The following is a 25,379-nucleotide window of genomic DNA, read 5'->3' on the forward strand; positions in this document are numbered from 1 at the left end:
TGGGGAGGTAGGGAGGGGATAGGTCAGTCCAGGGAAGACGGACAGGTCAAGGAGGTGGGATGAGGTTTGTAGGTAGATGGGGGTGCGGCTTGGGGTGGGAGGAAGGGATGGGTGAGAGGAAGAACAGGTTAGGGAGGCAGAGACAGGTTGGACTCGTTTTGGGATGCAGTGGGTGGAGGGGAAGAGCTGGGCTGGTTGTGTGTGCAGTGGGGGGAGGGGATGAACTGGGCTGGTTTAGGGACGCAGTTGGGGAAGGGGAGATTTTGAAAATGGTGAAGTCCACATTGATATCATTAGGCTGCAGGGTTCCCAGGCGGAATATGAGTTGCTGTTCCTGCAATCTTTGGGTGGCATCATTGTGGCAGTGCAGGAGGCCCATGATGGACATGTCATCTAAAGAATGGGAGGGGGAGTGGAAATGGTTTGCGACTGGGAGGTGCAGTAGCTTGTTGCGAACTGAGCGGAGGTGTTCTGCAAAGCGGTCTCCAAGCCTCCGCTTGGTTTCCCCAATGTAGAGGAAGCCGCACCGGGTACAGTGGATGCAGTATACCACATTGGCAGATGTGCAGGTGAACCTCTGCTTAATGTGGAATGTCATCTAGGGGCCTGGGATATGGGTGAGGGGGGAGGTGTGGGGGCAAGTGTAGCATTTCCTGCGGTTGCAGGGGAAGGTGCCAGGTGTGGTGGGGTTGGAGGGCAGTGTGGAGCGAACAAGGGAGTCACGGAGAGAGTGGTCTCTCCGGAAAGCAGACAGGGGTGGGGATGGAAAAATGTCTTGGGTGGTGGGGTCGGATTGTAGATGGCGGAAGTGTCGGAGGATGATGCGTTGTATCCGGAGGTTGGTGGGGTGGTGTGTGAGAGCGAGGGAGATCCTCTTTGGGCGGTTGTGGCGGGGGCGGGGTGTGAGGGACATGATGCGGGAAATACGGGAGACGCGGTCGAGGGCGTTCTCGATCACTGTCCTCTCAGTCTCCATCTCAGGCAACCAGCTTGTAACTGATGTCCATTTCAAGCCCACCGACTCCCACTGCTACCTAGAGTACACCTCCTCCCACCCATCCTCCTGCAAAAATTCTATCCCCTAGTCCCAATTCCTCCGCCTCCGCCGCATCTGCTCCCACGATAAGACATTCCAGTCCCGCACATCCCAGATGTCCAAGTTCTTCCAGGACCCGCAACTTTCCCCCCACAGTGATCGAGAATGTCCTCGACCGCATCTCCCGTATTTCCCGCAACATGTCCCTCACACCCCGCCCCCGCCACAACCGCCCAAAGAGGATCCCCCTCATTCTCACACACCACCCCACCAACCTCCGGATACAACGCATCATCCTCCGACACTTCCGCCATCTACAATCCGACCCCACCACCCAAGACATTTTTCCATCCCCACCCCTGTCTGCTTTCCGGAGAGACCACTCTCTCCGTGACTCCCTTGTTCGCTCCACACTGCCCTCCAACCCCACCACACCCGGCATCTTCCCCTGCAACCGCAGGAAATGCTACACTTGCCCCCACACCTCCCCCCTCACCCCTATCCCAGGCCCCAAGATGACATTCCACATTAAGCAGAGGTTCACCTGCACATCTGCCAATGTGGTATACTGCATCCACTGTACCCGGTGCGGCTTCCTCTACATTGGGGAAACCAAGCGGAGGCTTGGAGATCGCTTTGCAGAACACCTCCGCTCAGTTCGCAACAAACTACTGCACCTCCCAGTCGCAAACCATTTCCACTCCCTCTCCCATTCTTTAGATGACATGTCCATCATGGGCCTCCTGCAGTGCCACAATGATGCCACCTGAAGGTTGCAGGAACAGCAGCTCATATTCCGCCTGGGAACCCTGCAGCCTAATGGTATCAATGTGGACTTCACCAGTTTCAAAATCTCCCCTTCCCCAACTGCGTCCCTAAACCAGCCCAGTTCGACCCCTCCCCCCACTCCACCACACAACCAGCTCAGCTCTTCCCCTCCACCCACTGCATCCCAAAACCAGTCCAACCTGTCTCTGCCTCCCTAACCGGTTCTTCCTCTCACCCATCCCTTCCTCCCACCCCAAGCCGCACCCCCATCTACCTACTAACCTCATCCCACCTCCTTGACCTGTCTGTCTTCTCTGGACTGACCTATCCCCTCCCTACCTCCCCACCTATACCGTCTCCACCCATCTTCTTTTCTCTCCATCTTTGGTCCGCCTCCCCCTCTCTCCCTATTTATTCCATAACCCTCACCCCATCCCCCTCTCTGATGAAGGGTCTAGGCCCGAAACGTCAGCTTTTGTGCTCCTGAGAAGCTGCTTGGCCTGCTGTGTTCATCCAGCCTCACATTTTGTTGTCTTGTTTAAGGGCCTGTTGGATTTGATCAGATCACCTTTTGATGATGATCCTTTTGAGATATTGCTGCTAATCATTACTGGTCTTAGCTTATAAATTCTGCTCTGCTTTGATGTAACCAAAATGTATGAGATCAATGCCATATTCTGGAATCTTTGGTAATGCAACTGACAGATTTACCATTTGATAGATTATGATAGTACCTAGATCTAAATGTACTGCAATAATAGGTGACCCAGCCCTTTAAATGATGTAAAAGATTTCAGAAGTCAATCCCGAAGATCTGTATTGACATTTAAGATCGATAACGCCAATACATGGGATGTCTGAAGCTTTGTGAGCAGTTAACTCATCCTGTGTGGATTGTACCCTGAAATGCCAGTTTCCTGAGTACATTTTGTGTAAAATGCATAAAGGTCTGATAGTTGTTGGCACTGATGTCAATCTTAGCATATGTTGTCAAAAACGTTTTGTTGTGTAACATTTGGTGAAGATAAAGGCTTCAACTTTTCTGCCAGCGTCTATGTGTCACATGTGTCAAGTGACCACATTTACTGTCTGACTGGAGACTAAGATTGTCATTTATGGTTCTCCTTGGACTTTCTTGCATAGTTGGTGGAATTATGGAAGCTTTTTGGTTAGTTTCTCTTCAAATGCTACTGTGAGGAATTGTGTTACACCATTGTGTTAACCTCTGCTACAATTCTGGGGCATTGGACTCCCTACACATTTAGCCCAAAGTACTCTTGTGGAACATAGCTGGTAGATGTCATGAAATTCTGGACACTGTTTTGGTGAGTGAGACACGGCTCTCCTCATACAAGATTTGACCATTCTGTTGAACTTGATGGTAGCTGAAATTGTTGTTTCAGAATTAAGTACCTGAAGATGCTGCTGACTGATACAACTGCATTGATTTACTGTCAGAGCACTAATGATATATTCTTCAGGTTTCTCAAGAAGTGCTTTTCTGAAGGATTTGATTAATATAGAGACAACAACAACATTAATTACATTATTCTTTTAGCTAAGTTAATTCCTGTGAAATCACCTTCTGTACCTGTTTTTTGACACCTGTCTATGAATTGGTCAATCATTTCACCTGGCTAAAATTGGTATGACACAGACTATGTATCCTGAACTTGTATTAAACTGTAAGTTGATCTTTAACAGACTGAAAATATTTTCGATTCTTTTCAGTTACGGTCAGAAATATTGGGAGATTTTATTTTTCTTAATCAATCAGTGTCCAAAGGGAAGAGAAATTTGAATGACTGTAATTTGTTTTTTGCCAGTTATCTGCTCTTCCACAAAGTAAAGCATGATTCTGTCTTTAAACAACTGGAATTCTGACAGAATATCAATGGATTCCCCATCTATGATGAGATATTTGATTTCCATCATTCTTTTGTAGAGATCTGTGCTTGTAAAAGCTTGCAAGCAAAAACCTATGTTGTTTAAAACCAGAGAGTGCAATTTTAAGATGGGATGTAAGTGGTTTAGAGGAGATCCGAAGAAATGGTTTTTCACCCAGAAGCTTGTAGAAATATGGACCATGCTGCCTGAGTGGGTGGTGGATAACATTTAAGAAGCATCTGGATGAGTTCTTAAGATTCCAAGGCATAGTGGACTATCAACTGAGTGCAAGAAAATGGGATAATTGCAGTTTGATGTCATTTGGTGGCATAGGCATGGTGGGCAGAAGGGTCTGTAGCTCCTCTTCTCTTATTATTGGAGTGTCACAAATTGCCACACTTTTAAAATTACAGGTTTGTGACTATAGTAGGTGTTCATCCAAACAAAAAGATGGTGATAATATCACATATTCTTTGTTTATTCAGCACCATTATGGAAAGAAATTACTAGAACTGAATGACATCTGGACACTGGTCAGGTCTTTAAAATGAATGAAGCAGTTTCTTTAGAACTTGTTTTTGTACTCAGTTACACGATTTCTTAGATCAGAACTGTTTTTCAAAGAGACAGCACAGTTACTGGTTTGTAGCCTTTAGTGTTGGTTATTGCACTTTAGTCTTATTTATGGCTATAACTTCCGTTCTGAACTCACTGCCATGATTGACTTTTATCGACTTATGACAACCATAATGCACTTTCTGGCTTTGTATATATTTGCCCACATAACATACCACAGAGAATTTGGCTCTTGTGAAGACACATGCTGAAGTTTATGAATAAATATTAAATATTTACATGGACACAATGTCACAGACTTACATGTACATCTGTCTTCTGTTCTTAATCATATTACTGTCAATTACGTACAAATAGCTCACTGAATGAAGAGACTGCACTGAGTCCACAGTATACAGAGAGTGAGCAAAGGTGAGTTGAATACTTTTATACCAGAATATCACATACAGTGATGTCACATAACTATCTTAAAAGTACAGGCCTGGCCGCTGTGGAATCAATGCCATAATACAACATCAATGGTAATATATTGATTGTCAATGGCTAGCATCATGATCAAAGCAAATTTTGAATTTGGATGTCTTTAATTTCACACTCTGAACTTTAAATCAGTCGGTCTGATCCTATCAAACAAGACAGCAACAGACTCCTGCCAAACAGCCTGAAATCATGAACCTTAATACCTGCTACCGAATGATCTTGAATTCACCTGGAAAAGCAACTGATCCTCAGTCTACTTACATTGCCAGAAACTGCCACGTCATCTAACTATCCCAAGTTTTGGAGGAACTCCTGACTCAGCCATTTGGATTCTGATCTTCCAGTAAACTGATAACCGTACTGCGAGTCCTGACATCAGTAAGATAGATCAGCGGCGACTGAGGATCAGCGACATCATCATTGGCTGAGACCGGGGCAAGCAGCAGTGAAGCGGTAGGGGGAGGGCAACACGGGAGCATCGATCGTGGTGCCAGCCTCCAATGTTGTGCGTAGCGCGGGTGGTGGCAAAGGTAAGTTTGCCCAGTGGTGAAAGATGGCACCTGAGGATCAGTAACTTGGAAGTTAGATAGGTCTGGTGTGATGGTCATAACTCGTATGTACATGGAATTTTCTTTAATAAAATCTTTTCATTTTCTTTTCTTCTTAAACTATCAATGTGGTACCAGATGTGGTAACAAGTGAAAGCTTTTCACTGTGTTTAATGGCATTTTACTGTAAAGTATGTGACAAAAAAATCATTTGTTTGTTCATTTATTCAAAGAAGTGAAATTCCTACCTTTTACTATATCTCGTATGTTTGTGTGCTTGTGTGTATGAGTGAGAGAGGCAGACAGAGAGAGAGGGAGAGAGAAGTCACATAAATCCACTGTGATATTGAATGTAAGGATAAATATTACTTCTGTTTTAATCTAAGATGGTTTACAGTGAGTGTTTCAATTTTAAATAAAATTTATGTAAACAGGTTTTTCCTTGATAACACACCTCAGTCTTTTCAAAATTAACCCATTTTAACTATATACAGAAGGGAAGGAGAATTAAAGGGACTCAGAATATCGCTCTCCATGTCCGTAACTGGGATTAAAACATAATAACATATGAGATGAGAAAAAAAATCATTTAGATCAAGTTGCCCTTTCTCCTCACAGTATAATGATGAACTCCACTCAACTTCTGTTTTCCTCCTGAGGAACGGATCAACAAGAATTATTGCTCCCTTGTAAAGATAAATTGTTAAGCTCCAAATGACCAAATGCTTTCATTCTACATTATGTACCCTGGACCAATTTTCTTTCTCAGCACAGCCTTTCTCTAGTTCTAGCAGTTTGAGAACCATCATGTTCTACGTGGCAGTCAATAATCATTATCTAAATTGCCATTCTAATTATTGATCCTGGTACTTAGATATTCATCCAGTTCTTCTTTAGGGTGTTAATCGATACACCATTAACCGCTTTACTTCTCAGCCTGTTCTACTTTTGAGGGGAAGAAGAATTCTTTATTTCCTCCACTATTGCTTGGGGCTTGTTTTTGTATTCACAAGTACAAAATACTTTATCTACTCCTCTCAGCATTTTAAATTAAAATGAATTCTAAGAGTCTGAGTTTGTCCTTGTAACTTATAGTCTGTTTGTTGTGACATTCAATCCAGACTGAAAGCTTCCTGCCTGCTGACTGTTCCCAAAATTAATCTGATGTCAGCTTTCTCACAGCATATTGTGCATCCACATGTAATGACCTCCATTCTATTTGAAGGGACAGTCCTGAAGCGGAACTAGGAGGAGTTGGGAGGTGGAAACACACAGAGCAAGGGCAACTTGCAATTTTATTGATAAATCCCTGGAACTATTGCTAAGGAGCTGGAAGATCGTATTTTTCCCCACCAATGGGAGGTGAAAACCAATGGCTCCTAGCAAGGCGATTTGGTTGGAAGTAGCTGAGGAGGAGAGCAACATGGACATTGTTCCTTGTCTTTGGGTGTTGTGCAAGAAGAAATTTGATGTCTTAACCAGATTGAGAAAGGTGAGTATATTTACTGACTCACCAACAACCCGCGGGTTAATCCCATTCTCTTTCTTTCTGACTTGTACTCTTTTACTTTCTTTCTTCTTGCCAACTTGTAATAAAATCATATCTGGGTTATTGATAGAAGGTAGTCTATGCCTTTGAAAATGAATATCAACAGGTCTTATTGAATATACACATTATATACAGGAGAACATCTCTGGAATGCCATGCTACAACCTCAAATTTCAGACCCAGGTGCCCTGATGTCCTCTTGACATAGTTCTTTATGCACATGCTCAGTGTTGATGTAAAGGTACAACCTTTCCAAACAGAGATAATAGGAACTGCAGATGCTGGGGAATCCAAGATAATAAAACGTGGAGCTGGATGAACACATGGCCTAGACCCGAAACGTCAGCTTTTGTCCTCCTGAGATGCTGCTTGGCCTGCTGTGTTCATCCAGCTTCACACTTTATTACCTTTCCAAACAACTGATCTATGAGGCAATACCCAACCTACTTTCTTTGATTTTTATGACATCCTTATTTTCCCATCAACAAACTTAGAATAATCGAAAATAGGAGCAGGAGTGGGCTATTCAGCCCTTCAAGACTGATCATGCATCAAAGACATTTCCGAAATGACTGCCAGACTACTCGGACCTCTTGGCATCAGGGTTGCCCACAAACCCACCAACACACTAAAACAGCAGCTAATGAACTTAAAAGACCCTATACAGACAACAAGCAAAACGAACATCATTTACAAAATACCTTGCAAGAACTGTGACAAACACTACATTGGACAAACAGGCAGAAAGCTATCCACCAGGATACATGAATATCAACTAGCCACAAAACGACATGATCCACTATCACTGGTATCCTTACATACAGATGAGGAAGGACACCACTTTGATTGGGACAACACATCCATCCTAGGACAAGCCAAACAGAGACACGCACAAGAATTCCTAGAAGCATGGCATTCCAACCGGAACTCCATCAACAAACACATGGCTCCAAATCAATCTACCATCCTCTGAGAAAAAGAACAGGAAATGACATCACCAACCCAAGGAAGCCTAAACAGATAAATAGAAAGCGGGACATAACACCAGCGCTTCACCGGAGGCTCACTGATGATGTTACCTAGAATGGTGTTGAAACATCTGAAAACTAACTTTCCAGCTCAGCGAGCAAACTCACATCCACTGATCATGCAACCCAGTAGCCCATTCCTGCTTTTCCCCCTGTCCCTTGATTCCCTATAGCCCCAAGTGCTGAATGTAACAGTTCTTAAAAGCATGACGCATGATGCATGCAAGAAATATTTTAGCCTCAGCTGCTTTCTTTGGTAGCAACTTCCACAAGAACACCACTCTCTGGGTGAAATCATTTCTCCACATCATGTTCCTAAAATGGCTTGCCCTGTATCATTAGACCGTGACCTCTGGCTCTGGAGTCCTTTGTCATGGGGAACATCCTTCCTGCATCTACCCTGTCTAGTCTGTTGGGATTTTGTAGGTTTCTGATTGCACCAATCCTTGAAGAATGTAAAATACAAGAAATATAGAATTGGAGGGGACACATCATAAATAGTATAGTTTAGAATTGAGGAGAAGAATGTCGTGAAGATAATCTGTGTCCCTCTCAACTGAGCATCATGAGGCAGTGAGCTCATAGTCAGCTGGTGTGAGAATTACAAATATCACAGGCTCACACATGCTGAATTTATTTCATCGATGACTCAAATACAAGCAGGCTGAGCTGACTGATTGTTTATTTTGTAACTCTGCCATGACTGAATCAAAATCCTTTCCTATATTTTCCAGGGTCTTCATACATACGATAAGTGTCATTGGACATGCACAGGGATGATTCCTAAGGGGATCCGATTCCATTTGTGGGTGCACTGCTACAGGACCTACAGCAATGGCATGATTAGTTGTGGAGGATCCATGCCAGAAGACCTGATCCTGGGAACATAGATATCGGTGGTTGCTATTGAGAAGGTGGATGCTAGTGGTGCTTCAGTAATTTACCTGGCTACTGACAGATGTGCTATGCATACTCTTCACAATAGCAGCAAGGGTTGACAAATCAAACATGATCAGGAGTGGATTGGTGGCGCAGGTAATTGAAATAAAGTAAAGCCAGGGATTTGATGCCATTTTTTTATGGAGCTTTGAGATGGCTTTCGAATGAGTTGACACAGCTCATGACCATGGCAATGGGATGACAGGTAGCTTATCCAGGATCTTACAATGATGCTCCCTAAGTTGCTGTACAGCAAAGTGATAGGGGTGAGGTGGCCCTGGTCCAGGAGAATGATGATGACAAAATGAGACCAGGGAATGTTATTTAAACTGTTCTAATTTCAAATTCAATTCCCCACAATTAACTTGGCCAATACTGATTCTGACACACTAATCTGAATGATCCCCTTTGCCTCATGAAATTTCTATGTTCTTCAACATGTTTTCAATTCTTCTGATGGCTGAGGTGGAGCAATTTTTAAAGCTGTCATCAACAGGCCTGAAACACAGAGGTCTTAGTTTAAGTGCATCTCAATCATCAAAGCAGAGCCGTAAGTAGGCTGCTTCTACCTCTGCTGAAATCACTGTAGGTGAATGTTAGGAAGGATGCTTTATAGTTCAGGAAAGCACATGCTATAGCTAAGTTTTCTTTTTCCGTATAAACTCAAAATAATTGATTAGCACTGCTTGGGTCTCATCCATTATTATATTTCAATTGTCAGCATATTGTTCCACGTTTTTTCATGATAAATATCCACTGACTGAATGGATACATGACTGAAGGCCAGTTTAATGCCAAGGAACACAAAGGAGGTTATGGTGTTTTTGGTGGGATTTGGCCAAACATTTTTGTTTCTCAGATTTTTTTGCATGAGCCAACCCAGGTTGCGCCTTTTTGATTTATTAGGACATCATGACAGCAATGCATGTGATTGCTGTGGAATTGGGTGTCCTATTCTTACTTCATCTTCTAATTTTAAATTCTCACATTACGTTCTCTGTTCTCTTCCATCTGCACTCCTTTCTGCTGCATACCACTGTGTATGATGTCACACAGCATCATTATACCCGACACGCTCATGAGTGCTGAAAGCACATCCATCACCGCTGTTTACAGAGAAGGAGTTGGAGGATTTCAATCCCCCTACACATGTTTCTAATTCAGGTTGGTCTGTGACTTGAAGAGGAATTTGCACGTGATGGTGTTCTGAAGTATTGGCTGCCCTGTTTTACCAGGTAGTAGAGTTTGTGCATTTGAAAGTTATAGAAGAAATCTTAGTGATTAATTACGTGGCTATTTGAACTCTGTTGTTGGAGATGATTATTGGCTGGCACCTTTGTTGCCTAAATGTTACTTACCTCTTAACAACTCATGGCTGAGTCTTGTCCAGGTCATGGAATGCTTAATTACCTGAGGTGTCATAGTTGATACTAAACACTGTCATCAATCAATATCCTGCAAGTGCCTTAATAATGACACAAACATCCAATCGAAAGGATAGCACAGCACCATCTTTTCAAGAGCATTCAGGGATGGGCCTTAGATGGTGGCCTTGCCAGTGGTGCTCACTTCCCACGAATGAATTTTTTTATCAAAAACGCACGATTGCAAGTGTTGCAGGATTTCTTTTTAACATTTAGTACCTGTTCAGGTGATGGATGCCCAATAAAACAATTGGAAATTATTTGTTCATGCGAAAACAGTTAACTGAGAAAGAAAATAAAATGTGAGGCTGGATGAACACAGCAGGCCAAGCAGCATCTCAGGAGCACAAAAGCTGACGTTTCGGGCCTAGACCCTTCATCAGAGAGGGGGATGGGGGGAGGGAACTGGAATAAATAGGGAGAGAGGGGGAGGCGGACCGAAGATGGAGAGTAAAGAAGATAGGTGGACATTCCACATTAAGCAGAGGTTCACCTGCACATCTGCCAATGTGGTATACTGCATCCACTGTACCCAGTGCGGCTTCCTCTACATTGGGGAAACCAAGCGGAGGCTTGGGGACCGCTTTGCAGAACACCTCCGCTCAGTTCGTAACAAACAACTGCACCTCCCAGTCGCAAACCATTTCCACTCCCCCTCCCATTCTCTTGATGACATGTCCATCATGGGCCTCCTGCACTGCCACAATGATGCCACCCGAAGGTTGCAGGAACAGCAACTCATATTCCGCCTGGGAACCCTGCAGCCGTATGGTATCAATGTGGACTTCACCAGTTTCAAAATCTCCCCTTCCCCCACTGCATCCCTAAACCAGCCCAGTTCATCCCCTCCCCCCACTGCACCACACAACCAGCCCAGCTCTTCCCCCCCACCCACTGCATCCCAAAACCAGTCCAACCTGTCTCTGCCTCCCTAACCGGTTCTTCCTCTCACCCATCCCTTCCTCCCACCCCAAGCCGCACCCCCAGCTACCTACTAACCTCATCCCACCTCCTTGACCTGTCCGTCTTCCCTGGACTGACCTATCCCCTCCCTACCTCCCCACCTACACCCTCTCCACCTATCTTCTTTACTCTCCATCTTCGGTCTGCCTCCCCCTCTCTCCCTATTTATTCCAGTTCCCTCCCCCCATCCCCCTCTCTGATGAAGGGTCTAGGCCCGAAACGTCAGCTTTTGTGCTCCTGAGATGCTGCTTGGCCTGCTGTGTTCATCCAGCCTCACATTTTATTATCTTGGAATCTCCAGCATCTGCAGTTCCCATTATAACTGAGAAAGAAAACTAGCTCCCTAAATTCTGCTCCAACATGTACCTTGATGTAAACCTCAGAATAGAACCAAACTGCACCAGCTGCTTTACTGGCCTTTTGAAGCTCCTTTGTAGCTCCTTTGAACTACGTGGGCTTGCAACTAATCGCAAAAGGGATTGAGATTCCCCCGAGCTTATTTCACTTAGTATTTCCATAACCGATTGAATGGTTTTTTTTATACGTTAGTCATAGCTGGATGAAAATGAGATTTCAAATAAGCAATGTATTTAACGCAGTGCACTAATCATTTTCCCCTACATGGTCATCTTTCATTGCTATGTCCTAAATGATGTTATATTTCTTCCTGTGTGCCGATGAATAAATTCTAATATGAGAGAGTTTGTAATTGTACAATTTGTTTCTAGGCACATGCTATTTGTTACTTTCTATTTTGGTACTCCTGTGAAGCATTAAATATATTGCAGTATGCATTATATGTTTTCAGATAAACAAGCTGGAGAGTGAAATTCCAGTTAGCTAATGTCACTGAAGCATTTGAAATGAATCAAAGTTTTTCTGAGTTTTTATTCATAACGTTTTCACTCAAATTATTGATGAGCAAAATCTTATCACTATTGTTTGCAATTTGGCCCAGGCAACTAACACATTTTGTTAGTTGTGATAACTGTTAAATCAGGCCATGCGTCTACCCAACCTCTCAAAATTTGTAAAATAGCTTGACTGTAGTCAACTGATTAAATTCAATTTTAGTATTAAGATCAGACTGAAATGAAGAAGTACGTAAGTCAAAAAAAATTGCAGATTGTTGACAAATAAAAACAATCACTGCAAAAAAATTATTTGTGCAAGAATGTGTTTTGTAAAATTTGTTTACTTTTGAATAAGGTGTTGCTCTGAAGCATGAAAATCTAACAATAAATGGATTCCAATACAGTCCTCTTAAGAGTTAATGTGATAAAACTAATCAAAATTCATGCCACTCAACAATGTATGTGGAGCGAAGGCTTGTCCTACTCAGCTCTCAGCCTCTAAAACAGATCAGACAGATGTATTAAAATGCAAATTTCTGGCTTCCTCTCCATTATATCTGCTGACTACTTATACAATTTACTGGTTATTGTAAAGAAATTACCATAATGGGTCTCATGGGAAACAGCCACAAACGCCATGAAATATTACTCAAAATGGCATTTCATGACAATTATCTAACCATTTTAATTCAGTAACAAAACATCTGATGGTTGAAACATTTAAGTTGAATCTGGTGTTATTGCCTTTAAAACAAAATGTTAATAGTCACAAAATTGAGTGGTGTTCTGTCACCTCCAGAGATTTTGTAGATAATTGTGAAGATAAATTGAGGTTAAACAGCTGAATAACCCTTGGGCTCTTCCTGCATGAAAGCATGTGAAGCTCTGTGATTCAATGGCAAGTGTAAAAGCTGCTAATGTAGTAAGAGAGGCAGGGCTTATTGTAAAAGGAGAGTGCAACCAATGCGAAGGAGTTCATTCTTCTGCTTCGTATAAGAACAAGGCAACAGTTCCAGCAATCAATACATTAATTTACTTGAGACAGGCTCCACACCTCCAAAACAATGTAAAAAGTTCCTTGATATTTGCCCTTTAAATCTTTCAATTTAAACAAGGATTCATAGAATCATGGAGACATGGAGCTGTATAGCTTGGAAACAGACCCTTCAGTTTAACTTGCCCATGCTAACCGGATAACCTGAATTAATCTAACCTCATTTTCCAGCATTTGGCCCATATCCCTCCAAAACCTTCCTATTCACATACCGGAGAGATAATGGGAACTGCAGATGCTGGAGAATTCCAAGATAATAAAATGTGAGGCTGGATGAACACAGCAGGCCAAGCAGCATCTCAGGAGCACAAAAGCCGACGTTTCGGGCCTAGACCCTTCATCAGAGAGGGGGATGGGGAGAGGGAACCGGAATAAATAGGGAGAGAGGGGGAGGCGGACCGAAGATGGAGAGTAAAGAAGATAGGTGGAGAGAGTATAGGTGGAGAGGTAGGGAGGGGATAGGTCAGTCCAGGGAAGACGGACAGGTCAAGGAGGTGGGATGAGGTTAGTAGGTAGCTGGGGGTGCGGCTTGGGGTGGGGGGAAGGGATGGGTGAGAGGAAGAACCAGTTAGGGAGGCAGAGACAGGTTGGACTGGTTTTGGGATGCAGTGGGTGGGGGGGAAGAGCTGGGCTGGTTGTGTGGTGCAGTGGGGGGAGGGGACGAACTGGGCTGGTTTAAGGATGCAGTTGGGGAAGGGGAGATTTTGAAACTGGTGAAGTCCACATTGATACCATTAGACTGCAGCGTCCCCAGGCGGAATATGAGTTGCTGTTCCTGCAACCTTCGGGTGGCATCATTGAGGCAGTGCAGGAGGCCCATGATGGACATGTCATCTAGAGAATGGGAGGGGGAGTGGAAATGGTTTGCGACTGGGAGGTGCACTTGTTTGTTGCGAACTGAGCAGAGGTGTTCTGCAAAGCGGTCTCCAAGCGTCCGCTTGGTATCCCCAATGTAGAGGAAGCCGCACTGGGTACAGTGGATGCAGTATACCACATTGGCAGATATGAAGGTGAACCTCTGCTTAATGTGGAATGTCATCTTGGGGCCTGGGATGGGGGTGAGGGGGGAGGTGTGGGGGCAAGTGTAGCATTTCCTGCGGTTGCAGGGGAAGGTGCCAGGTGTGGTGGGGTTAGAGGGCAGTGTGGAGCGAACAAGGGAGTCACGGAGAGAGTGGTCTCTCCGGAAAGCAGACAGGGGTGGGGATGGAAAAATGTCTTGGGTGGTGGGATCGGATTGTAAATGGCGGAAGTGTCGGAGGATGATGCGTTGTATCCGGAGGTTGGTAGGGTGGTGTGTGAGAACAAGGGGGATCATCTTTGGGCGGTTGTGGCGGGGGCGGGGTGTGAGGGATGTGTTGCGGGAAATACGGGAGACGCGGTCAAGGGCGTTCTCGATCACTGTGGGGGGAAAGTTGCGGTCATTGAAGAACTTGGACATCTGGGATGTGTGGGAGTGGAATGTCTTATCGTGGAAGCTGATGTGGCGGAGGCGGAGGAATTGGGAATAGGGGATGGAATTTTTGCAGGAGGGTGGGTGGGAGGAGGTGTATTCTAGGTAGCTGTGGGAGTCGGTGGGCTTGAAACGGACATCAGTTACAAGCTGGTTGCCTGAGATGGAGACTGAGAGGTCCAGGAAGGTGAGGGATGTGCTGGAGATGGCCCAGGTGAACTGAAGGTTGGGGTGGAAGGTGTTGGTGAAGTGGATGAACTGTTCGAGCTCCTCTGGGGAGCAAGAAGCACCTAGAAGCAAGAAGCTCCTCCCACCCACCCACCCTCCTGCAAAAATTCCATCCCCTATTCCTAATTCCTCCGCCTCCGCCGCATCTGCTCCCACGATAAGACATTCCACTCCGGCACATCCCAGATGTCCAAGTTCTTCAAGGACCGCAACTTTCCCCCCACAGTGATCGAGAACGCCCTTGACCGCGTTTCCCGTATTTCCCGCAACACATCCCTCACACCCCGCCCCCGCCACAACCGCCCTAAGAGGATCCCCCTCATTCTCACACACCACCCCACCAACCTCCGGATACAACGCATCATCCTCCGACACCTCCGCCATTTACAATCCGACCCCACCACCCAAGACATTTTTCCATCCCCACCCCTGTCTGCTTTCCGGAGAGACCACTCTCTCCATGACTCCCTTGTTCGCTCCACACTGCCCTCCAACCCCACCACACCTGGCACCTTCCCCTGCAACCGCAGGAAATGCTACACTTGCCCCCACACCTCCTCCCTCGCCCCTATCCCAGGCCCCTAGATGACATTCCACATTAAGCAGAGGTTCACCTGCACATCTGCCAATGTGGTATACTGCATCCACTGTACCCGGTGTGGCTTCCTCTACATTGGGGAAACCAAGCGGAGGCTTGGAGATCGCTTTGCAGAACACCTCCGCTCAGTTCGCAACAAACAAGTGCACCTCCCAGTCGCAAACCATTTCCACTCCCCCTCCCATTCTCTAGATGACATGTCCATCATGGGCCTCCTGCAGTGCCACAATGATGCCACCCGAAGGTTGCAGGAACAGCAACTCATATTCCGCCTGGGAACCCTGCAGCCATATGGTATCAATGTGGACTTCACCAGTTTCAAAATCTCCCCTTCCCCTACTGCATCCCTAAACCAGCCCAGTTCGTCCCCTCCCCCCACTGCACCACACAACCAGCCCAGCTCTTCCCCCTCCACCCACTGCATCCCAAAACCAGTCCAACCTGTCTCTGCCTCCCTAACCGGTTCTTCCTCTCACCCATCCCTTCCTCCCACCCCAAGCCGCACCCCCATCTACCTACTAACCTCATCCCACCTCCTTGACCTGTCCGTCTTCCCTGGACTGACCTATCCCCTCCCTACCTCCCCACCTATACTCACTCCACCTATCTTCTTTACTCTCCATCTTCAGTCCGCCTCCCCCTCTCTCCCTATTTATTCCAGTTCCCTCTCCCCATCCCCCTCTCTGATGAAGCGTCTAGGCCCGAAACGTCAGCTTTTGTGCTCCTGAGATGCTGCTTGGCCTGCTGTGTTCATCCAGCCTCACATTCTATTCACATACCTGTCCAGATGCCTTCTAAATGTTATGAATGTACCAGCCTCCAACACTTCCTCTGGCAGCTCATTCTGTTCTACCCTCTGAGTGAAAATGTTGCCCCTTAAGTCCCTTTTAAATCTTGCCCCTATCATGTTAAAGCTTTGCCTTCTAGTTTTAGATTCCCCTACCCTGTGAAAAAGACCTTAGCCATTCATTCTATCCATGCCCATCCAAGTGGATAAGGTTGTTAAGAAAGCATATGGTATTTTGGCTTTCATTAACAGGGGGATCGAGTTTAAAAGCCGCGAGGTTATGCTGCAGCTCTACAAAACCCTGGTGAGACCACACTTGGAATATTGTGTCCAGTTCTGGTCACCCTATTATAGGAAAGATGTGGAGGCTTTGGAGAGGGTGCAAAGGACGTTTACCAGGCTGCTGCCTGGACTGGAGGGCTTGTCTTACGAGGAGAGGTTGACTGAGCTTGGACTTTTCACTCTGGAGAGAAGGAGGAAGAGAGGTGACCTGATCGAGGTGTACAAGGTAATGAGAAGCATGGATAGAGTCAATAGCCAGAGACTTTTCCCCAGGGCAGGATTGACTGCCACAAGGGGTCATAGTTTTAAGGTGTTAGGAGGAAGGTATCGAGGAGACGTCAGAGGGAGGTTCTTCACCCAGAGAGTTGTGAGTGCATGGAATAGTTTGCCAGCGGAAGTCGTGGAAGCAGAGTCATTAGTGACATTTAAGCGACTGCTGGATATGCACATGTACAGCACTGAATTGAAGGGAATGTAGGTTAGGTTATTTTATTTTTGGATTAGGATTATTCCACGGCACAACATCGTGGGCCGAAGGGCCTGTACTGTGCTGTACTTTTCTATGTTCTATGTTGTATGCCCCTCATGATTTTATAAATCTCTACAAATTCACCCCTCAGCCTCCAATGTTCCAAGGAAAATAGCCCAAGCCTATTCAGCTCTCCCCATAGCTCAAACCCTTCAACATCAGCAACATTCTTGTAAATCTTTTCTGAACCTTTTCAGATGTAACAACATCCTTCCTATAGCAGGGAGACCAGAACTGAATGCAGTATTCCAAAGTGAGCGAACCAATGTCCTATACAGCTGCAAAATGGCATCCCAAACTCCTATACTCAATGCACTGACCAATGAAGGTAACTGTACCAAACACCTTCACCACCCTGTCTACCCGTGGCTTTACTTTCGAGGAACTATGAACCTGCACCACAAGGTCTCTTTGTTTGGCAACACTCTCCAGGACCCTACAATTGACTGTACAAGTCCTGCTGAATTTGCCTTATCAAAATGCAACTTCTTACATTTATCGGTATGAAACTCCATCTGCCACACCTTAGCCCATCAGACCATCTGACAAAGATTCTGTTGTAGTCTGGTATAACTTTCTTCACTGCCCAGTACACCATCAGTTTTGGTGTCACCTACAAACTTACTAAATAAACCTCCTCTGTTCACATCCAAATCATGTAAACGACAAAAAGCAGTAGACCCAGTATCGATCCTTGGGTCACACCGCTGATCACAGTCCTCCAGTTTGAAAAACAACCCTCCACCCGGCACCCTCTGCCTCCTACCTACAAGCCTATTTTGTATTCGAATGGCTAGCTCTTCCTGGATTCCATGTGATCCGACCTTACTTAACCAGTCTACGATGTGAAACTTTGTCAAATGCCTTGCTGAAGTCCATATCAACAACATTCATTACTCTGCCTTTATCAATCTTCTTTGTCACTTCTTCAAAAAACTCAACCTTGTTTGTGAGATAGGATTTCCTACACACTAAGCCATGTTGACTATCCTTATTCAGTCCTTGTCTTTCTAAATAAATGCAAATCTTATCCCTCAGAATCTCCTTCAATAACTTGCCCACTGGTCAGGCTCACCTGTTGATAGTTTACTGACTTTTCCTTACCATCTTTCTTAAATAATGGCACAACATTAGCCAACCTCGAGTCCTATGGCATCTCGCCTCTGGTTACCAATGATACAGATATCTCTGCAAAGGACCCAACAATCACTTCCATAGCTTCACACAAAGTTCCGAGATTCACTTGATCAGGTCCCAGCAAGTTATCCACCTTTATGCATTTTAATACATCCAGTGTCTATTCTTCCGTAATATGGGCATTTTTCAAGATATTAATATTTATTACTTTCCTCACAAATCTTTATTTCCTTCAAACATTTTGACTCCACATTCTAACATTCTGTTTCCTGTGTTCCAAATTTGCAACTTGCTGACAGGGGATTTATAATTGGTTAAACAGTTCAGTTTAAGAAATTAAATCCCAAAATTATCCAGACTGCTTTAGCTAAAATTATGAATGGGAGCAAAGGTTTCTGTGGCACTGTAGTAGTGTCCCTACCTCTAAGCCAGGACACCTGGGTAAAAGTTGCATTTATATATCTCTCTGAAAAGTTTGATTTTAAAAAAACCTACAAATGGGGGCATGGTTGGTAGATGAGCCTCAGCCAGATTGCTACTGCTCCATTTTGAATGACTGATCCAAAGTCCACATTTGCTTTGAGCACTGTTACTAAATGTACAATATAGACATAAGCATAGGAACAGCAGTAAGTCACTAGCCTTTCTAGCTTTTGTTCCACAATTTAAATAAATCACGACTGACCTGTATCTTTGCACTATCTACTCATCCATGTTTCATAACTCCTTTCTTTTGCTATTCAGCTCTGTTGAAGTTTGAGAAACTACATGACGAGTAGGGTACACAATGGATGCCTGATATGATACTGGCATTTTCACTGAAAGGAAAATTTTTACCTCCATAAATAAAAATTGTTTTGAATGACTGAATAAATGAAATTAGCTCATGATTAAATGCAAAAATGTATTTGCATCAGTTCAACTTAAAATGAAAAAAGACTTGCACTTATGTAATGCTTCTCATGCCCTCAAGACATCCCAAAGCTCTTTATAACCAATTAGGCACTTTAGATGTGTAATCCCTTTCAATGTTGGAAGCATTCTGGAATCACTTACAGACACTATCTGCTTTCAGTTATAACTTTGAACAAAGGTCGCTTGGTAGAGCTTTTTTTCTTCTCCCTTTATCTGCAACAGATAGAAAGCTGAAGGGAAATAAAAAATGCCCTCTATTAGTTGGAGATGCTTCAGCCCACACATATTTAGTGCTTCCTTGTTGTTTTTATGAGTAAGTGCTTTAACTCAAATAAAATGGATCTGTATTATTTACAGGGGTAATGTCCAGCAATTATTACATTATATCATGGACTATTGCTAAGTAGTAGCAATTTAATGAAGGTCAAACAAATGAGCTGGTCATAAATCTATGTGAAGCGTAGTAATGATACTGCATTTTAGTTTATTAACCGTTGAAAGTGGAACCATATTTGTAAATTATTTCAAAGGAATGTTGTTATGTTTCTGCTATGTTGGATAATGGAAGCTACGCAACCTGTGATCTGAGGCACCTGATTAAATTGCTGGAACTCAGAATGACTTAATGTTGCCATGCAATCCTGTCCAGAATTGTAATAGGCTCTTTGTAAGACCAAAATGATCAATAAGGATCATTGGGTCAAAACCTCAACAGTGCCACTTACAGAGCGAGGGGATCATGATGCTTGTGTAACTCCAGTCTCATTGAAAAGATGCAGGCAACATGCAAACTTTGTGCTACCTACCCATCAATGTGATTGCAACACGGAACAATGCTCCAAATATACTGCTGACCAGCTATGTATTAAGAAGGCATCCTCAGGCGCAGCCAAGGCTAGCACAATTCATAACTAGCCAACACTTCTTAAAGACAGTCTGCATCCATTTAGAGATCATTCTAGATGCAACAGTTGGTAGAACCATCTCCAAAGGTTTTTCAAGAAGAATTGGAGATAACCAAGGGAGCAGCTGATCAAAAAGAAGGTTTCCAGGTTTTCTGCTGGGGTGCTGTAAGTCTCAGTCAGTAGGGTGGAAAGGAGGAGATAGAATTTTATGCTCATTATGCCAAAAATATATACTCCAGTCTAAAATGGAATTTCAGGGAGGAATAATTAACTATTTCAGAGATTATAAATATGGAACGAATATGGGCAATTTAACCATATGTGCTTAGAATTTTTCCATTGATATGTCATTATATGGTTATATAATGATGTACTGGAGACCACAACCTAAAAGATAGCTTTAAGGAGACACTTGCTTCTGTTCCTCCCGGATACACTATAGATTCTATTGATCCACACACCCATCCCCATTTACCGACAGGAGCTGCTTTACAATTCCTAACTTCCCAATATCGCAATACGACACTCCAATTTTCCAATTAGAGCTGTAGCACTTGTCAAATTGCCAGTGGGATAGCACTGGTTGAGGTATATTGCCACCTCAAATTGTCCATAATCTGGACAATTTCAACAGCCTGTCTAATTATCAGTGTTAGATTATAAACCACTGGTGAGTCCAAGCAAAAGAGGCACTGTTTTTATTAGGAAGAGGTTTATTACATAATAGCAATAAATACAACTTACATTACTAGACAGACGCAATTATGAAATGCGGGCTATATAAAATAGATCTGCCACCTAAGAAAGTGGGTGTAAATCTCAACTGCCTTCATCCAAAGATAGTGTGACTTCAACAGATTGCGTGGAGCTAATGCAAAATAAAAATGAATTGTTACAGAACCATGGCCTTATGTAACATCTTCCCCATAGTTTTCTTTCCCATTGTTTATCATTATACATATAGTTTCTTTCGCTTTACTATACTTTTCACTATTCCAATCCATAGAAACAGAACAGCCCAGAAAAAGGCCTTTCAGCCCTTCATTTTTGCTCCATCTGATTAAACTAGCTGCCCATTCTAATCACACATTCCATTGCCTGGTCTGTTGTCTTGCAGAATAGATGACCTTCAGGTCATCTGTCTTTCAGAGTCACTGTCTAAATTTCTGCCTTCCATTTGCTGCCCTGAATTTGCCCGCAGGTTCCCTCCCCAGTCAAGCGAGATCAAGACCTCTCATGAAGTGTGGGCAAATGTCCTGCAACGATGTTCATCCCGATTCTCTCCAGGCATAGGCATATACAGGTCCCACCTTCCTCAAAACTAGTCCCAATGTCCAGAAATCTGATGCTTGGATTATCAGTCATGTGGTAAATCATTCAATTCTCCTATTTTTATCTTCACTAGCACATGGGACTAGGAGCAACCCCGAAATTATTGCTTTAGGGTCGTGCTTTCCAAACTGCTACAGAATTGTCAGGTTTTTTTCTTTCAGGGCCTCATGCCCATTCCTACTGATGTCACCGTTATCAACATGGACCACAACATCAGTTTGATCACCCTCTCTTAGAGGAGCATCCTGCAGTTGCTCCATAATATCCTTGATCCTTTTTTCTAGATTAGATTCCCTACATTGCGGAAAAAGGCCCTTCAGCCAACAAGCCCACACCACCCCTTGGAGCATCTCACCCAGATCCATTTCCCTATAATCCACACACCCCTGAACACTGTGGGCAATTTAGCATGGCCAATCCACCTAGCCTGCACATCTTTGAACTGTGGGAGGAAACTGGAGCACCCAGAGAAAACCCATGCAGACACAAGGAGAGTGCGAAAGCTCCGCACAACCAGTTGCCCAAGGCCAGAATCAAACCTGGGTCCTTGTTGCTGTGAGACACCAATGAGGCAGTAAACCATCTTGGAGTCATAGCAATGCCTGCCTGATCTCTAACGATGGAATCCATATCACTATTGTTCTTCCATCCTTCTTTCTGTATCTAGTCACCCATGGTATTAGCGATCTGACTGCACATGCACTCTCCTCACCAGTATCTGCAATGAAACACCAATTAGCAAGCAAGTTGACTCAGGGGCCTTCTGCTTTGCAGAGTTGAATTCCCTCCCTGTTGATATGATTCTGTTGTGGGGAATGATTATCTCCATAAATATGCTATCCATATTATCCTTTCCCTTATATACAATGGTGCTTCCAGCTACTGTTCAAGTTCCAAAGCTTGGGTTTAAGCTTAAGCAGCTAATGCAGGTAGATTTATCTGGGACACATGGCATAACCATGACTTCACACCAATTACAGAAAGTCTGCTGAACTTACCCAAGCTAAGCTGCCAAACCATAACTTTAAAATTTATTTATTCCAATTTACGTAGCAGAGTAACTTGTCAGTACTCACCAATCAACATCTCTCCCTGAACTGAAGCACGAGCCAACTGCAGGAGCCTAAAAATGGTAGATGAAAGAAGTACCTCCTCCCCGGCCCTACCAAATTCCTTCCAACTCACTAAACTCGAAATTTGTCCAGTAAAGTCTGTGATTTGTTTCAGGTTGATAATATGAAACAATTCATTTGTGCTAACCTAAGTAATCCTATTGGATCCATTTTCAGGTTTGGGCTTCACCACAAGTATAGGAAGATGAATGAAATTTTCTACTGGGTACCACCTTGGCCGATTGTTTATCCATTGTTTGTTCCTGGCAACTGTTTCTTATTGGACCAATTGATCTCCAGGAAGTAGTCAGCATCCTTTAATTCTTCTAATGAAATTAAAGTCAGGAAATTGGTGCAGGCTTAAAGGCATAATTTTTCTGATTGCAAATGTACACATTTTCAACTGTTTAATGTGTGTTTCTGTGCGATTATTCTGTTTACATCATGCAGTCTCATCTTTGTAGGTTGTAGAACGTAATATTGTTATTAACATGCTCGGCATCAAACTTTGCCCCTTTTTTTCCACTCTAAAGGTAACCTTTCTTCTGTGGTTAAAATGACAGAGGATTTCCAAAATCCTAAGCCCCGCTCCAGAATTTCGCATTTTCCATTTTGGCCATTCAGCCAATCAGCTACATCCATTCAAATCAGAGTTTGGTTTCTCCTGGAGTGTGAAGACCAGACCAGGTAACAGCACATCTGTTCTCGATTTGTTTTTTTTGTATGGTAAGAGAACTCCTTTAATGAGCTGAACTACTGAACTATTCTGGTAGATAAGTTCCCAGGACACCATGGGGGAGGGGTCAGAGATCTTTTGTGAGGCAGCATCAGGTAACCTTTGCAGAGGATCGGGTATCCTGTAGAATTGTTAACTGTGAAGACAGCTATTTGTAAAAGGTGCATAAATCCCTTGAAAATGTCCAAGTTGTCAAGAAGTATCAGCTAGACAAGAAGTGTCAAGAAAAGCCAATTTATCTTGTCCACAAAATTTTCAATAAAATTCTCTTGATGGAAACCTTATCAATTTTCCTGCTAAAATCACAATTTTACTATTGCCTTTCAGTCTTTTTAATTCCTTAATGTCAGCTACCTGTCCTTTTTCTGACATGTACTTTCTCTGGGCTTTTTAAATTTGTTCCTTTCAAGCTTCAACATAGTTTGAGGCCTTCCCAATTTTACAGCGCTGGTATAAATTACTTCTTTGGCCCTTTCACTGTGTTTTGCATCTTGAAGTCTCAAGTCCATGGTGGTGATGATTGCTGTGGGAGCATAGTGCTTTCTTTTACATTTCTTTTCCTTCACTTTCTGATTTTTGTTATCCTCATTTACTCCAGGGATTCCAAATTTCACTGCCAGAGACTTCTCCTGCACCTTGCAGTCTCTTTCTTTAAGGTCTGTTCTAAATGTGTTTGATTTTTTTTCTCTTTTCCTAGCACAAACCTTTATCGCTGTCCCTCTTAACATCTCCTTGGTGAATGTTTGTCTTTGAAGTCCTGAGTTGGTCCTGTTGCTGCTTCCAAAGCTGCTGCTGTTTCTCTTGGTCAGTAATCATGTTCCAGCTGCAGAGAGATTGTGTGTCCTTGATACGATAGAGCTCTAAAAGTGGTAAATTCATTTTTCTTCAAAATGGGCTTTATTTTGTAATTTCCTCCTTTTGGTGTGGACCTCTCTGGAATTCAGATGGAAGGGAGTTTGAATCCACACCACTGCCAATAGATGGCACTGGGGTAGCAGAGATTGAAGTAGTTTGTTACTACTAAACTCCTTTGTTTGTCCCAAATCTTGAACCTGTCTAATTACCAATGGAGGAGGACTATTCATTGATTAGCCTAAACAGAAAAGGCACTTATCTCAGTTAACAACATAGTTTATTGCATGATAGCAACAAGTACAATTTAAATTAGCAGCAAAGCTTAATTTGGGAGCTATACAAAATTGACATATTCCCTATGAAGGCTAAAGTAGTGCTGAAATTTACCCACAGATAGTGTGACATTATCAGATTGGGTGGGGACAATGCAACTTCAACATGAACTCTTCCAAAACTGTCACCAAATAGTACACCACCCTCTCCCTCCAAGACATATCTGAAACCTTTTGGTAATGATACTCATTCTCTCAACCTACGCATTTTACCTTGGTTGGTGCCAACATTGGTGGATTCCATTTCATTCCGTAATGATGGAGTGGTGCAGATTTGAAATCCTCTTCACTAGTAAATTACCCAGTGAATCCCAGCAGGTGCTAACAGCTTTCCAATGCCCTGTAAATGAGACCCAATGCTCATTCTGTGAACCTACATATTTTACATTGGTTCATGCCAACATTGGCGGATTCCATTTCATTCTGTAACTAATTCTTTCTTCATGCATCACAGAAATCACTCATGGATCCAATAAAGCCCAGGGAATTCACAAGTTCAACATTATAGAGGGGTCAAGTATTTGCTCAGTGGTCTATGATTGGCTATTCCTGCCTCCTGTGAAAGAGGAGCAGCGCACTCAATCTTCTAGTCATTTTCATCTTAGCAGAATCTATTTTGGTGGATGATCCAAATTTGGTGATCCTAACAAAGGTCTACAGGATCAACATGAATACTACTGCAATTGAGAGTATGGACTCTCTGAGCATTTCCTGTAGTCTGGCATCTTTTTCTCTTCAGGTGTTTATCCAATTATTCCTAAAGCAATGACTGAATCTGTTTCTACCACACACTCAGGCAAGCAATGTATTTCAGATCCCAACTATTTCTCGTGTCACCATCAGTACCTTGAACATTGATCTCAAATCAGTGTCCTGGCCTGCTGTGTTCCTGCATCTCCAACTATGTTATCTCTGACTCCAGCATCGGCAGTTCTTACCATCTCCTCGATTTTTGACCTTTCTACCAACAGGCATAGCTTTCCCCTGTTTATTCTGTCTGGACCCTTCATAAAAGTCTTCCTTGTATCTGTATTAAATGGGTGACCCATTACTCTCAGGTTATGTCCTAGACTGT

Source organism: Stegostoma tigrinum, chromosome 22 (genome assembly GCF_030684315.1).
Source record: "Stegostoma tigrinum isolate sSteTig4 chromosome 22, sSteTig4.hap1, whole genome shotgun sequence".
In the NCBI taxonomy this organism is placed as follows: domain Eukaryota; kingdom Metazoa; phylum Chordata; class Chondrichthyes; order Orectolobiformes; family Stegostomatidae; genus Stegostoma; species Stegostoma tigrinum.